General features: G+C 36.8%; 1 pseudogene; it reads right to left on the bottom strand.

Annotated features, from left to right (window-relative positions):
- Positions 1-11,284: 11,284 nt before the first annotated feature.
- On the bottom strand, positions 11,285-12,483 carry LOC101391581 (large ribosomal subunit protein uL1m-like; annotated as a pseudogene).
- Positions 12,484-12,850: the final 367 nt, after the last annotated feature.

Genomic DNA, 12,850 nt, shown 5'->3' with positions numbered 1-12,850 from the left:
GTTTTCATTCCATTTTCATTTTTATTGTAAGAAGTTATAGATAGTAAATAGATAATATAAATTTGTAAGATCAGAGAGCATTTGGAAGAGGATGATCTCAAGGATAGTGTCCAGTGGTAGATAAAGAATCCTGCAGAAGTCCAACAGAATCACCAATACAACAGTACTAAGCAGAATTAGAGATAGGAGAAGGTAGAGGAGAGAGGCAAAGAGAGAGGGCATGAGGACAGAAAAAAGAGATAAGCCTAAGCAAGCAAGTTCTGAAGGAAAGGCAGGAGAGAGCCCGGGAGCCTTCTTGGAGCAGCTCAGCATAGCTATGGGAAGTCTTTTATTAAGGAAGCAGCTTTGCCTAGAGTGAGAGGACTGCTTTATTCTAAGACTTGCTCCTGCACTAAAGGGTGTTCCAGTGGCCTGAATATATCACCAGGTGGGGGGCCTTCTCCACCCCTTAATGTTGGTGATAACTGGGTCAACCTTCCTTCCAACTCTGGGAAAATGAGGTGCCAGGAAGTGCCTGGACCACTCAATTTCCCTTATTTCCAGTTCAGATAGCTCAGATATTGTCAGGAAAAATAATTTTCACTGGATTTTTACAATGTTTGCTGTGTGCATTTGAATGAATAATGATTTTCTCCAAGTGGATAGGTAGTAAAGTCATAGAACACAGAGGGAAGCATTTATAAGCTCATCACGTGGGGAAGGCACAGGATAAGGAAACAATTGCATCTGATCCTGATAACTGAATAGGTTACATGCACTCAAACCCTGGTCTTTAAAGCAAAATAATGAAAATGTGTTTCAGAAGAGATAAATCACTCCCTAGAGAGCGGGCATAAGATATGCTTCTCTTGTGAGCTCTAAAGCGTTCATCATAAAGGGGAGAGATTCTTATCCCTATAATTCCCCACGGAGGAAAGACACCAGGGAGTAGAGGAGACCGGCAGAGCATGAATTCAGGGACCATTTTCATTGCAGTCAGCATCTGCTGACAGACAGTCAATCCAGCGATAACTGCATGTAGTGTGGGTGCCACCTTTCTAGTAAGCATGGTGAGGGTACCTTACCCCTCCTGGCACAATTGTTCTTGTTCTATCCAAACATAATGGGGATTTAAAAATTCACAAGAGAAGTTAAGAGTGAAAAACAAACGACAGTATGAGAAAAAAAAAGTTATTTCTAATGAATCTATTTTCTTTCAATATAGCTCATCCTTTTTATCTAATTTCATAATGTTATAGGAAATATTTTTCAATACTCTGAAATTGCTTGTTATAAATGAAGACCTGTATTATTTCTTTATTATTGATCTCTTATTATGATGGAGACCCTTTACATGTGTACTATAATTTTAAAAAAAGGGAGGATGGGGGGCTGGCTTGGTGGCATAGTGGTTGTGTTCGCACGCTCTGCTTCGGCAGCCTGGGGTTTGCAGGTTTGGATCCCGGGCATGGGCCTATGCACCGCTCATCAAGCCATGCTGTGGTTGTGTCCCACATGAAAAATAGAGGAAGATGGGCATAGATGTCAGCTCAGGGCTAATCTTTCTCAGCAAAAAGAGGAAGATTGGCAGTGGATGTTAGCTCAGGGCCAATCTTCCTCACCAAAAAAAAAAAAGGAGAGAGAGAGAGAGGATGGAAAGGCTTAAGAAGCAATAGAGACGGTAATGAAATCACTTTGGCTACCGAGGACTTGATGGGCATGATCTGCTTACAGATATATTATAGTACTTGTTTCAACGAATATGTGGTAGTAAAGGCAATTTGACATTATAGATTCACAGTTAGACATAGACAATTTCTAAAGAGAGTATTAATACTATCTTTCCTTCTTAATCAATGCATTGTACTTGTTTCTCTTGCCTAACAGAATGTGAACTCTTCAAAATATTTTAACTACATTTATATAGGTGATTAATATTAAGTTTTGTAATTGGGAGGCTCATTAAGTAATCTAACTATAGTAGAGAAGCACCGTAACTGAAACAATAGTTTGCTGGATCTCTTATAAATGGGATCTATCTTTGACCTGCCCAAGAGGGCTTATTTACATGGAATTCTCATGAAGGTTATTATAACAGCAGCAACCCAACACTAAACAACGTGTTTTAGCCTGTTGGGGCTGCTATAACAAACTACCATGGACGGGGTGGCTTAAACAACAAACATTTATTTCTCACGGTTCTGGAGGCTAGAAAGTCCAAGATCAAGGTGCAGGCAGATTTGGGGCCTGATGAAAGCCCACTTCCTGGTTGATAGATGACCTTTTTCTCTCTGTAACCTCACATGGTGAAAGAGGCAAGGAAGTTCTCTGAGGTCTCTTATAAGAGCACTAATCCCATTCATGAGGGCTCCAACCTCATGACCTAATCACCTCCCAAAGGCTCCACCTCCAAATGCCATCACGTTGGGATTAGATTTTAACATATGCATTTTGGGAGGGCACAAATATTCAGTCTATAGCACAATATATTTACATTATTACACGTACATGGCAGTACAATGCCAGGGACTATAATGTCTTCATATGGATTTAGATTGTCTTCAAGGGAGTTGCTATATCACAGCATAACATTATTTGTGTTTTTTCACTGATAGTATTAGTTCAAGTTTATTAATTCTAGCAATCAAAACATACATCAGAAATCTTGAAATAAGTAAGTTTTTTTAAAAAAACAAGAAATAATTTATCTGTGGAAACTGAACATATCCTTCAGAGATTTGATGTCAGTGCTAATCTTCCTTGCTGGTAGCTACAAGCAATGACTTCTATATTTTACTTTGTAGCTACTACGTTGAATAAAATCATAAAAAGTTTATAACTGATTTCACTTGTGGACATATCCTAGGGCTTAAATACTAATGCTTGTCTCTGATAAATAACATATTCAAAGGAATTACCTTATTAATTACACAAGGTCAGGTCAAATGTTTGAGTAATTTACTGTGAAAATTTCTCTGATCAAAATATAAGCTTGGAAATGTATATGCTATCCTAACTAGTTAACTCTATGCTAATTTATATGGTTCAAATTTGCTATCGGTTATGTCAGATTATCCCAGATCTGAAAGGAATTCCCATGTGACTTGAAAGTTTCAAATCTTTGTTTAGATTTGGTTGAATGTATATTGCAAATTATGTCTTAAAATGTTTTACACATTTGGCTGTATATTTGCTCCCAAATTTTGCTTAATATTCCTGAGGCAGAAATCAAGGTTAAAGAAATTTCCTGAATGTTGTTAAAGATTTGATCTGCTTCTAATTATTTCTAAAGAATATTTTGTACTGTACTTTGCCTTAAAGATTTGTTTATTCAAAGATTTGTTTATTGCCTTCACTTATCTTTTCATTCATCTAACAATTTCTGTCTGTCTGTATTGTGGTAGGTCATTTGTCCAGGTAGTGGGGACAGCCATAAAGTAATACATAGTTTTACATTTTTGAGAGTATTTAGTATAATGAGGACTCAGTTCATAAGAAGAAAAAGCACAAGAGATTGTAGAGAGAAAGTGAAAGGAAATACACAGATGACTGCAACATCATGTTAAAAAAGAAGTACCACAGAATTAATGAGGAAAAAAGGAGGGAATGAGAAACAACCTGAAAGAGAAGACGTATGTTAAGACTTAAAAAGAATAGATGAAGAAAAGGAAATAAAAGGTATACATATTGGAAAGAAAGATATATAACTCTCTTTGTTTGCACATGACATGATTGTCTTTGTAGAAAATTACAAAGAATCAACAAAACAACTCCTGGAACTAATAAGTGATTATAGCAAGGTTGCAGGATACAAGGTTTATATATAAAAGTCAACGGCTTTCTTATATACCAGCAATGAAAAATTGGAATTTGAAATTTAAAATCTCAATACCATTTACATTAGCACCAAAAAATAAAATATTTAGGTATAAATCTGAAAAAAAAAGATCTATATGAGGAAAACTATAATAGTCTGATGAAAGAAATCAAAAAATTAAATAGATGGAGAGATATTCTAGCTTCATGGATAGGAAGTCTCAGTATCATTAAAATCTTAGTTTTTCCCACCTTGATCTATAAATTCTAAGCAATCCCAATAACTTATTTTGTGGATATTGACAAAGTGGTTCTATAATTATATGGAGAGGCAAAAGACCCAGAACAGCCTGACCTCCAGACTTACTATAAAGATATAGTAATAAGACGGTGTGGTATTGGTGAAAGAATAGACAAATAGATCAATAGAAGAGAATAGATACTCCAGAAATAGACCCACACAAATATCATCAACTAATCTTTGCAAAGGAGCAAAGGAAATTCAATGGAGAAAGGATAGTCTTAACAAATGGTACGGAAACAACTGGACCTCCACACGCAAAAAAAAAGGAATCTGGACACAGACCTTACAACTTTCACAAAAATTAACTCAAAATGGTTTATAGACCTAAATGTAAGTTACAAAACTATAAAACTCTTAAAAAATAATATGGGAGAAAAGTGACCTTGTGTTTGGCAATGACTTTTAGATACAATGCTGAAAGCACAATCAAGGAAAGAGAAAATAAGTTAGACTTCACTAAATTTAAAAATTCTGGTCTATGAAAGACACCGTTAAGAGGGTAACAACACTAGCCACAAACTGGAAGAAATTATTTGGAAAGCACATATCTGATAAAGGATTATTATACAAATATACAAAGAACTGTTAAGAACTCAACAATAAGGAAACAAAGAACCTGAATAAAAAATGGCAAAAGATTTGAAAAAACACCCCACCAAAGAACATATACAGATGGCAAATAAGATGTAAAGAGATGCTCAACATCATCTGTCACTAGGGAATTGCAAATTAAAAAACAATAATACACCACTACATGCCATTAGAATGGACAAAATCCAAAACACTGACAAAGCCAAATGCTAGCGAGGATGTGGAGCAACCAGAACTCCCATTATTTGCTGGTGGGAATGCAAAATTGTTCAGATACTGGGAAGACAGTTTGGCTGTTTCTTACAAAACTAAATGTATCCCTGCTGTATGACCCAGCAATCACGCTTCTTGGTATTTACCCAAAGGAGCTGAAAACTTATGTTCAAAAAAAAAAAATGTGCACAGGGAAGTTTACAGCAGCTTTATTCATAATTGCTAAAACTTGGAAGCACTCAAGATGTCCTTCAATAGGTGAATGTATAAACAAACTGTGGTACATTTAAACAGTGGAGTATATTTCTTCGATAAAAAGAAGCAAGTCATGAAAAGATGTGGAAGAATTTTAAGTACGTATTGCAAGGTGAAAGACACCAACCTGAAAATGCTACACACAAAAGTGTAATTCCAACTATATGATACTCTGGAAAAGGCGAAACTATGGAAACAGTAAAAAGATCAATGGTTGCCAGGAGTTTAGTGGGAAGGAAGGAGGGAGAGAAAAATATGTGGAGCACGGGGGATTATTAGACAAGTGAAACCATTCGGTATGCTACTGTAATGGTGGATAGATGTCATTATACATCTGTCAAAACCCATAGGAGGTACAACACAAAGAGTGGACCCTAATGTAAACTACGGGTTGTATTTAATAATGATGTATCAACATTGATTCATTTTAATACATGTACCACACTAATGCAAGATGTTAATAATAGAGGAAACTGGGTGTGATAGTGGGGGTGTGGTATACAGGAACCCTCTGTACTTTTCCCTGAATTCTTCTGTAAACATAAAACTGCTCTAAAAATAATATCTATTAGTTAAAGGAAAAAAATAGGTGAGCTGGACTTTGAGGATGTAGAGACCTAGAAAGAATATCTCTCCTTTCCTTACAAAACAACTATGAAAAAGCAAGGGAAATCTGCATATTCATAACTTTTCTTGAATCTATCAGAAAGCTGAAGTTGCTGGGCAGACAATTGACCCTAAATATAAGGAAAGACGGGTGACTCCAAAATGAGATAAGAGAGAAATACACTTCCCTGTGGCAAATGCCATTGAACATTAGTAAAAAAAAAATCAGGTAAATTTTTTAATAAACTGCTAAATGTGGAGTAGCAAGAAAATATGAGACTCTGGTGGCTGAAGACAGGGTGAATTTGCACTCATTCACAGATTCTTTTCCATTAAACTTCATCAGTACTCTCAAAACAGATTAGAGTCAGAGCAAGAGGTGGTGCTGGCTTAGGGAAGATGCTTCTTCAAGGAATATAGAAAGTGAACCCTGGATCCCTGAATCCTTCCCCTCTAACTCTCCTGTGAAGGAAAAATCTTAAACCACTAGGTGAAGGGCACATATCATTGTCATCCTTAGGGCATTGGTGAAAACCTGTTGAAACTAAAGGAAGGGAACAGAAAACAAAACAAAGCAAAATGAAAACTCTCTACCTGCATTGGATAGGACAAATAAGTCCTGTGCCTTGACCTATAGCTGGGAGCAGAGCAGGATCATTGAGAAAGCTCTACACCCAAGGCTCAAGAAAATAGTGACTGCTTAATACTGAGATTTAATCAAAATAACAGGGAAACCCATCCATCCCTCAACGTCCTTGATGCCAGACTAATAACTGTTGAGTAATAAGTAACAATAGTCTTACTGTATATTCTGGTAAATAATCTTCAGAGTATATAAATAATGAGAAAACAATGCATGAAAAAAATGAAAATATATGCTTTTCCCAAGCTGGAAAATGTGAGGTATTTTGCTCCTTTTGTGTGGAAATAAATTGAAGGAGTAATGAATGCTCTTATGGGCTGAATTGTGTTCCCCCACATTTTTATGTTGAAGCCTTAACCCCCAGTACCTCAGAGCATGACTGTATTGGAAATAGGGCCTTTAAAGAGGTGATTAAGGTAAAATCATGCCGTTAGTGTGGGCCCTAGTCCAGTCTGACTGCTGCCTCTATAAAGGGGTGATTAGGACGCACCGGGGGACATCAGGGACACCCACACACAGAGGGACCACCAGGTGAAGAGGCAGCAGGGGGGCAGCCAACTGCAGGCCAAGGAGAGCGACCTCAAAGGAAACCAACACTGCAACCACCTTGATCTTGGGCTTCCAGCGTCCAGAACTGTGAGAAAATAAATTTCTGTTGTTTAAGCCACCCAGTCTGTGGTCTTTTATCATGGCAGCCCTAGCAAAGAAATGCAAGGTCTTATGTGACTCACCCTTCCCTTTCGTGACCAGGTATGTATAAGGCAGTGTCTCTACAGGAAGGAGTCCTGATTCTTCTCCCAGTGGCACCTCCATGGCACTTGGTTAGAGGAAATAGCCTGACGGGCAGATAGGCCATGAGTGTGTGCAGAGAGGTAAGTGCGAAATCAACCAATATTTTCACTTTTACGAATTGATGGCATTTAAAGACATGCAGTAGCATGTTGAATGTCTTGCATTTGCTCTGGTCTTTCCTCACCGAGGACTAACAGAGGACAATGATCAAAAGATACTGGTGATCTCCACCACACAGGCCACTTGCCACGGTGACTGCCTACAGGTCTTGTTAGGACTGCATCTCCCTCTACCACAGAGGTTCAGAATTTCTGACCTTCAGATTCCTTTTTTTTTTTTTTTTCCTTCTGGTGCATCTAAATGGCAAGAATAAGTAATCTTGAAAAGGAAGCAGTGGGATATCAAGAATAATTTTTGCAGAGAGGAAAGCATTATTGCTGTATTAAATTCACTTAGGAAGCAGTAAAAAATAAAATTGTTTCTATGATACATAATCACAATTGTGAAAAAGATAAATCCTTCAAGAGCCAAGAGGTTGCAGTTATGGTGACAGAGAGATAAAGTTCGATTGCTAAAGAAAACTGACAGGACCAAAAATGTCAATGCTTACCAATCTATGGTTTACTGCAAGACAAGGATACAACAACAGCATTAAAGTAGAATATACATCAGAGCCAAAAGGTGTCACACAGCAAGTGTTCCAGAAAGTCCTGAGCCAGGTCTACTTGTTCTTTATGAGGTCTGTTCCAGGATGTATTTTCTCTCTTGAATAATGAATCACTGAGTTGTGCACAGAACACCTCAGAAACAAGAGCTCAGAATGAAGTCTCAAGAAGAGTCAATATGCTGTTGGTCACATAGGGATATTCTTGCTATGTCCCCAGCCAGAAAGTCAAAGCCCTCTGAGAGTCTTATGGAAAGCAGGTGCTAATAATATTAAACTTTACCTGAGCCCTGCGCTCCTGGAAAACAGCCAAAATTAGGGGATCCTTCCACTCTCTTTGTTCCAGGAAACGGTTTACTGCAAAGACCACCCTTCTCTATGTGACTTAGATAAGACTCGTGGATGAACCTTGTTGACCTATGACAACCCCAGGCCAACAGACACCACAAATTTCCAGTCTTTTTCTCGGAATGATTAGCTGTACTATTTGACCAATCTGGGCACAATATCTGCTAACTTCACTCACTAAACTTTAGTTTAGTGTCTCTGCTCCCCCACAGGCCCCTGAACTTGGACTACCCTTTAAGAATAAGTAATTACGAGGTCAAAGAACAACCTCTCCAAAAAGACTCTTTTCCAGAATCTACTGACCTCAGAGAAAACCTTTCCTGTTTCACTGTCCAGTCATGCCACCCTCTTATCCCACCCCTCCACATCTGGTTCTTTCTAGACCTGGTTACTCCTCATTATGAGGGAAAATTCCTTTCTGGCTGACTTTTGAGATGATTGTAGACCTTCTGAACTGAATGTTCTCCTTATCCCAATATTTACCTCTGTTTATTGCAAAAGTACCCCTCTATCTCTTGCAATTGTCCTTTTGAATAAAGTCTCTTCTTACCCAAGTTTGGATTTGTTTTGTATTTTACAGTGTAAATCACCAGTCTCACTACTGTTAATAACTAATGCTGACAAACTGTCCCCCGAACTCCACGGATACGTGATTACAAAGCAATACCATCAACAGTGTTGTTAACAGTATTTCAGAATATTTTGTGCCATGTGTATGTTCAGGTACTTGAGCAAAACAGCTCAGGAAAATTAGAAGCCTGTTGGAATTAACTTTTACAAGGGAAAAAAGAGAAGAGTTTAAAAACAATGACAAACTGAAAAAGACAAGAAATCTAGAAGCTAGAACTTGAGAAGGGTTTTAATTCCAGGGAGAATATACCAGATAGTATTTTTATAATATAAAACTCTCCTTTCCCAAAGTAACAAAGTGAGAGGAGACATTTACAAAAAGCATAATTGACTAATCCTATTAAATGTTTAAACTTTAAAAATAAAGAAAGACTTCTAAATTACCCAAGACAAAAAATTATTAACAAAAATGGAGAGATATGATAGTAATCTAAAATCTCCCTTCACTTAATAAATACAAGGAGACAATGAGATATTTTCCTTACCGTGTAAAGGAAACATTACAATACTCATAAATATGGTAGAAATGAGAAATATAGCACCTTCTGATAATCATATACCATCGTAACAGAGAATGCAATAAAAGTCAGCACATATGAATAGAAAATTTTAGGGGAGAATAGTTTAGAGCACTAAAACTGACAAATATGTAGATGTAAACCTAATATTTGAATTAAATATGTATGTAAATGATCACATTTTTCTTTCAAAGATATTATATAAATGGTTTACATTTAAAATGATAAGGATTGTAACCCCAATTTAATTTAATTCATTCCGAGAATTCAAAAGAAAATATAATTCATTTAACAATTTTTAATTTTTTTTTTGGTTCAGTTTGTGTGGTAAACACTTTAATTTATGCTAAGAAGAGAACACAGTATAACAAAATACCAAACAGAATATTTGATCTATATGGGTCAGACAAGAAAATAAGATGATAAAAGACATTAAATGACGCAGATATGTGAATAGATACAAGTCTAAACTTCACATTTTAAAGGCAAAAACATGAAGATTGCGCCAAAAGAAGTTACAAGTATTCATTCCTTATAAAATTCTTAACACAAAATAAAATGCTAGAAATAATGATCAAACATATATAGTTTAAAAATGAAACAGATTATCAAAATGGGAAGAAAATTTAAGTGTAATATTAGTCATAGAAACATGAAATGAGGCAAAAGGGGAAATTTAGTTTATCTGCAAGTCACAGCTCCTATTTAAGTGATAAACTCATGTTTTTATAAGCACAAATATATATAGCATCAAAATATGCAAATCAAGAAAGTTTATAATTATCAGGAAGTATTGATAAAAACAAAACACCTAACATAATATTTTAAAGCACAATTCATAATATACTCCAAAATGGAAGCTGGACACACTGTTTTCTAAACTCAAATGCAATAAAAGTAGAATTGTAAAATAAACTAGAGAGCATAAAAAGTAAATTATAAATATCCTTCGCTTAGATATCCATTGGTTCAAAAAGGCTTTGTATAAAATTGTATCGTTGAGAAAAGCACATAACAAATGTTATGGGATCTGACCTAAATTCATTTAAAAGTAACTACATGGGGGCCCGCCCCGTGGCTTAGCCATTAGGTGCTCGGGTTCCAATACTGGCGGCCCGGGTTCGGATCCCGGGCGTGCACTTACCCACTGCTTGTCCGGCCATGTTGAGGCAGCGTTCCACATACAGCAGCTAGAAGGATGTGCAACTATGACATACGACTATCTACTGGGGCTTTGGGGAGAAAAAGGGAAAAAAAAAAGGAGGAGGATTGGCAATAGATTAAAAGAGGAGGATTGGTACAGATGTTAGCTCAGGGCTGATCTTCCTCACACACACACACAAAAAAAGTAACTACATGGAATAGCTTTTTCAAAAAGCAGATGGATCCATTGATATATAAATGGTTTTAAAATAATTTTTAAACAGTGACAAAGCCAGCAAATTCATTTATGGAGCTGGTATATGTTTGATTTTCAATCCTCACAAAGGTTCCACAGATCAAAAAAAAAAAAAAAATAATAAAGAAAGCTCTCTTGTGTTAGTAGATGTAAAATCCTAGCTAAATTAAGTGATGCGCTCAAAGATAAATCTGTCACAACTGATTGAGGTTTATCTAATGAATTGTTTAATATTAAACAAGTACCTTCTTAAGTGATTTTTGTGAGAAAACAATTTCAAAACATCGACAAAATAAGTGTTGTCATTATGGTCCTTTTCAATATTGTGACTTTTTTTAAGGTTCTGACACAGAAAATTTTATGTTCTTATTTTTGAATTTGTTGTAAGTTTTATTTTTTGGTGTTAAAATTCACTTTCAAATATAATGATCAAGAAAAACAAGACACAGACATAGAAATTATGCAGTTTTATAATTTTCTCTTTTGTTCCTTAATCTACTGAAAGTAATTTCAGAATTCAACAATTTTAGGCAGCATCTTTTGCACGTTCTTTGGTTTCTGCTTGTTTAGGCAACAACGACTCCATCTTTAGTAAGAAGCCTTCACTTGAACTATGAAGGAAGGCGGGTACCACAAAGGATCCCAAACTCAGAGGTCTGTCCTACAAACTTCATTGTAACTGCTTGCACTTGATCGAATGTTGCTATTTTGGTTTCTAGAAAGTTTTCCCTTTCTTCATCTACCTTAATTTTATGCCCAGTTTTAAATAATTCAAGCCTTTGGGGGATGTCACAGCCAATGGAATTTTGAATAAGCTTTGCAAATCTTTTTTCAGTTTCTTCTTTAATGGATTCATCTCTGGCGTTATTTCTTTTTTTTTTTAGTTTTTTCCCCCAAAGCCCCAGTAGATAGCTGCATGTCATAGTTGCCCAGCCTTCTAGTTGCTGTATGTGGGACTCGGCCTCAACATGGCGGGAGAAGTGGTGCGTTGGTGCGCGCCGGGGATCCGAACCTGGGCCGCCAGCAGCAGAGCACGCGCACTTAACCGCTAAGCCACAGGGCCGGACCTCTGGCGTTATTTCTGAAACAGCTACATAAAAGCCTGCATGAATTTCTCTATCCAAAATCCTCTGAATCAGATTAGTTCCTTCTCCAAATGTGACTCCGTTTTCTTCTGCCATTTTAATCTCTGATGCGTTCTTGTAAATACAGCAAGTTGATTGATTCCTGAAGCTCATGGGTATGGAAAACTAAGAACGCTGGCAAATGGCTACCCATTTTTCTTTTTCTCAAGTGCTATATTTAGTGTCAAATCAAGATAAACACTTTGCTTTGCATTAATAAAGTCCAGAGTTTGTAATTTCTTGAGTATGTGAATAGCTTTCTTCACCTCGTATATCTGCCACGGGTACAAGCGTTCTAAATATGCATCCTCAGGGTCACTTTCTGTATAGTGGTATGACTTTATTTTTTATCTCATGTCTTTTTTTTTTTTTTTTTTATCTGATACTTTTCCCTTGGCATCTTTATTTGTGGGGGTTTTTTTTGTTTTTTTTTTTTTTTTTGCAGACTTTGTAGCAGCAGCAGCAAAATGTCTATTAGGCACTTGAATGTTTACAGAACAAGGGTAAAGCGATATCTGATAAGCTGTCTTGGAAAGACTATGCTTTGATGATGTATCAAGACTCTACCCAGGCACCTTAGGGCCACTGTCATGTCAATCATTTTGGATTATGTTGACCTATTATGACCTTTTTGTTTTTTGTGTTTTTTTTGTGAGGAAGATCGGCCCTGAGCTAACATCTGCCAATCCTCCTCTTTTTTTGCTGAGGAAGACTGGCCCTGGGCTAACATCCTTGTGCCCATCTTCCTCCACTCTACGTGGGAAGCCGCCACAGCATGGCTTTCCAAGCAGTGCATCGGTGTGCACCCAGGATCCGAACTGGCGAACCCGGGCCGTTGCAGTGGAGCGCGTGCACTTAATCGCTTGTGCCATCTGGCTGGCCCCTATTATGAACTTTTTATTTTCAAATTTGCCAAAGAAAAGATCTCTTTATTGTAGATTCCAATTTTAACTTTTCATTTTTTATTA

The sequence above is a fragment of the Ceratotherium simum genome, chromosome 27 (genome assembly GCF_057802395.1).
Source record: "Ceratotherium simum simum isolate JZ-2026a chromosome 27, ASM5780239v1, whole genome shotgun sequence".
Lineage (NCBI taxonomy): Eukaryota > Metazoa > Chordata > Mammalia > Perissodactyla > Rhinocerotidae > Ceratotherium > Ceratotherium simum.
Note: the sequence above shows the minus strand (reverse complement) of the source record. Positions and strands in the feature narration are given on the sequence as shown.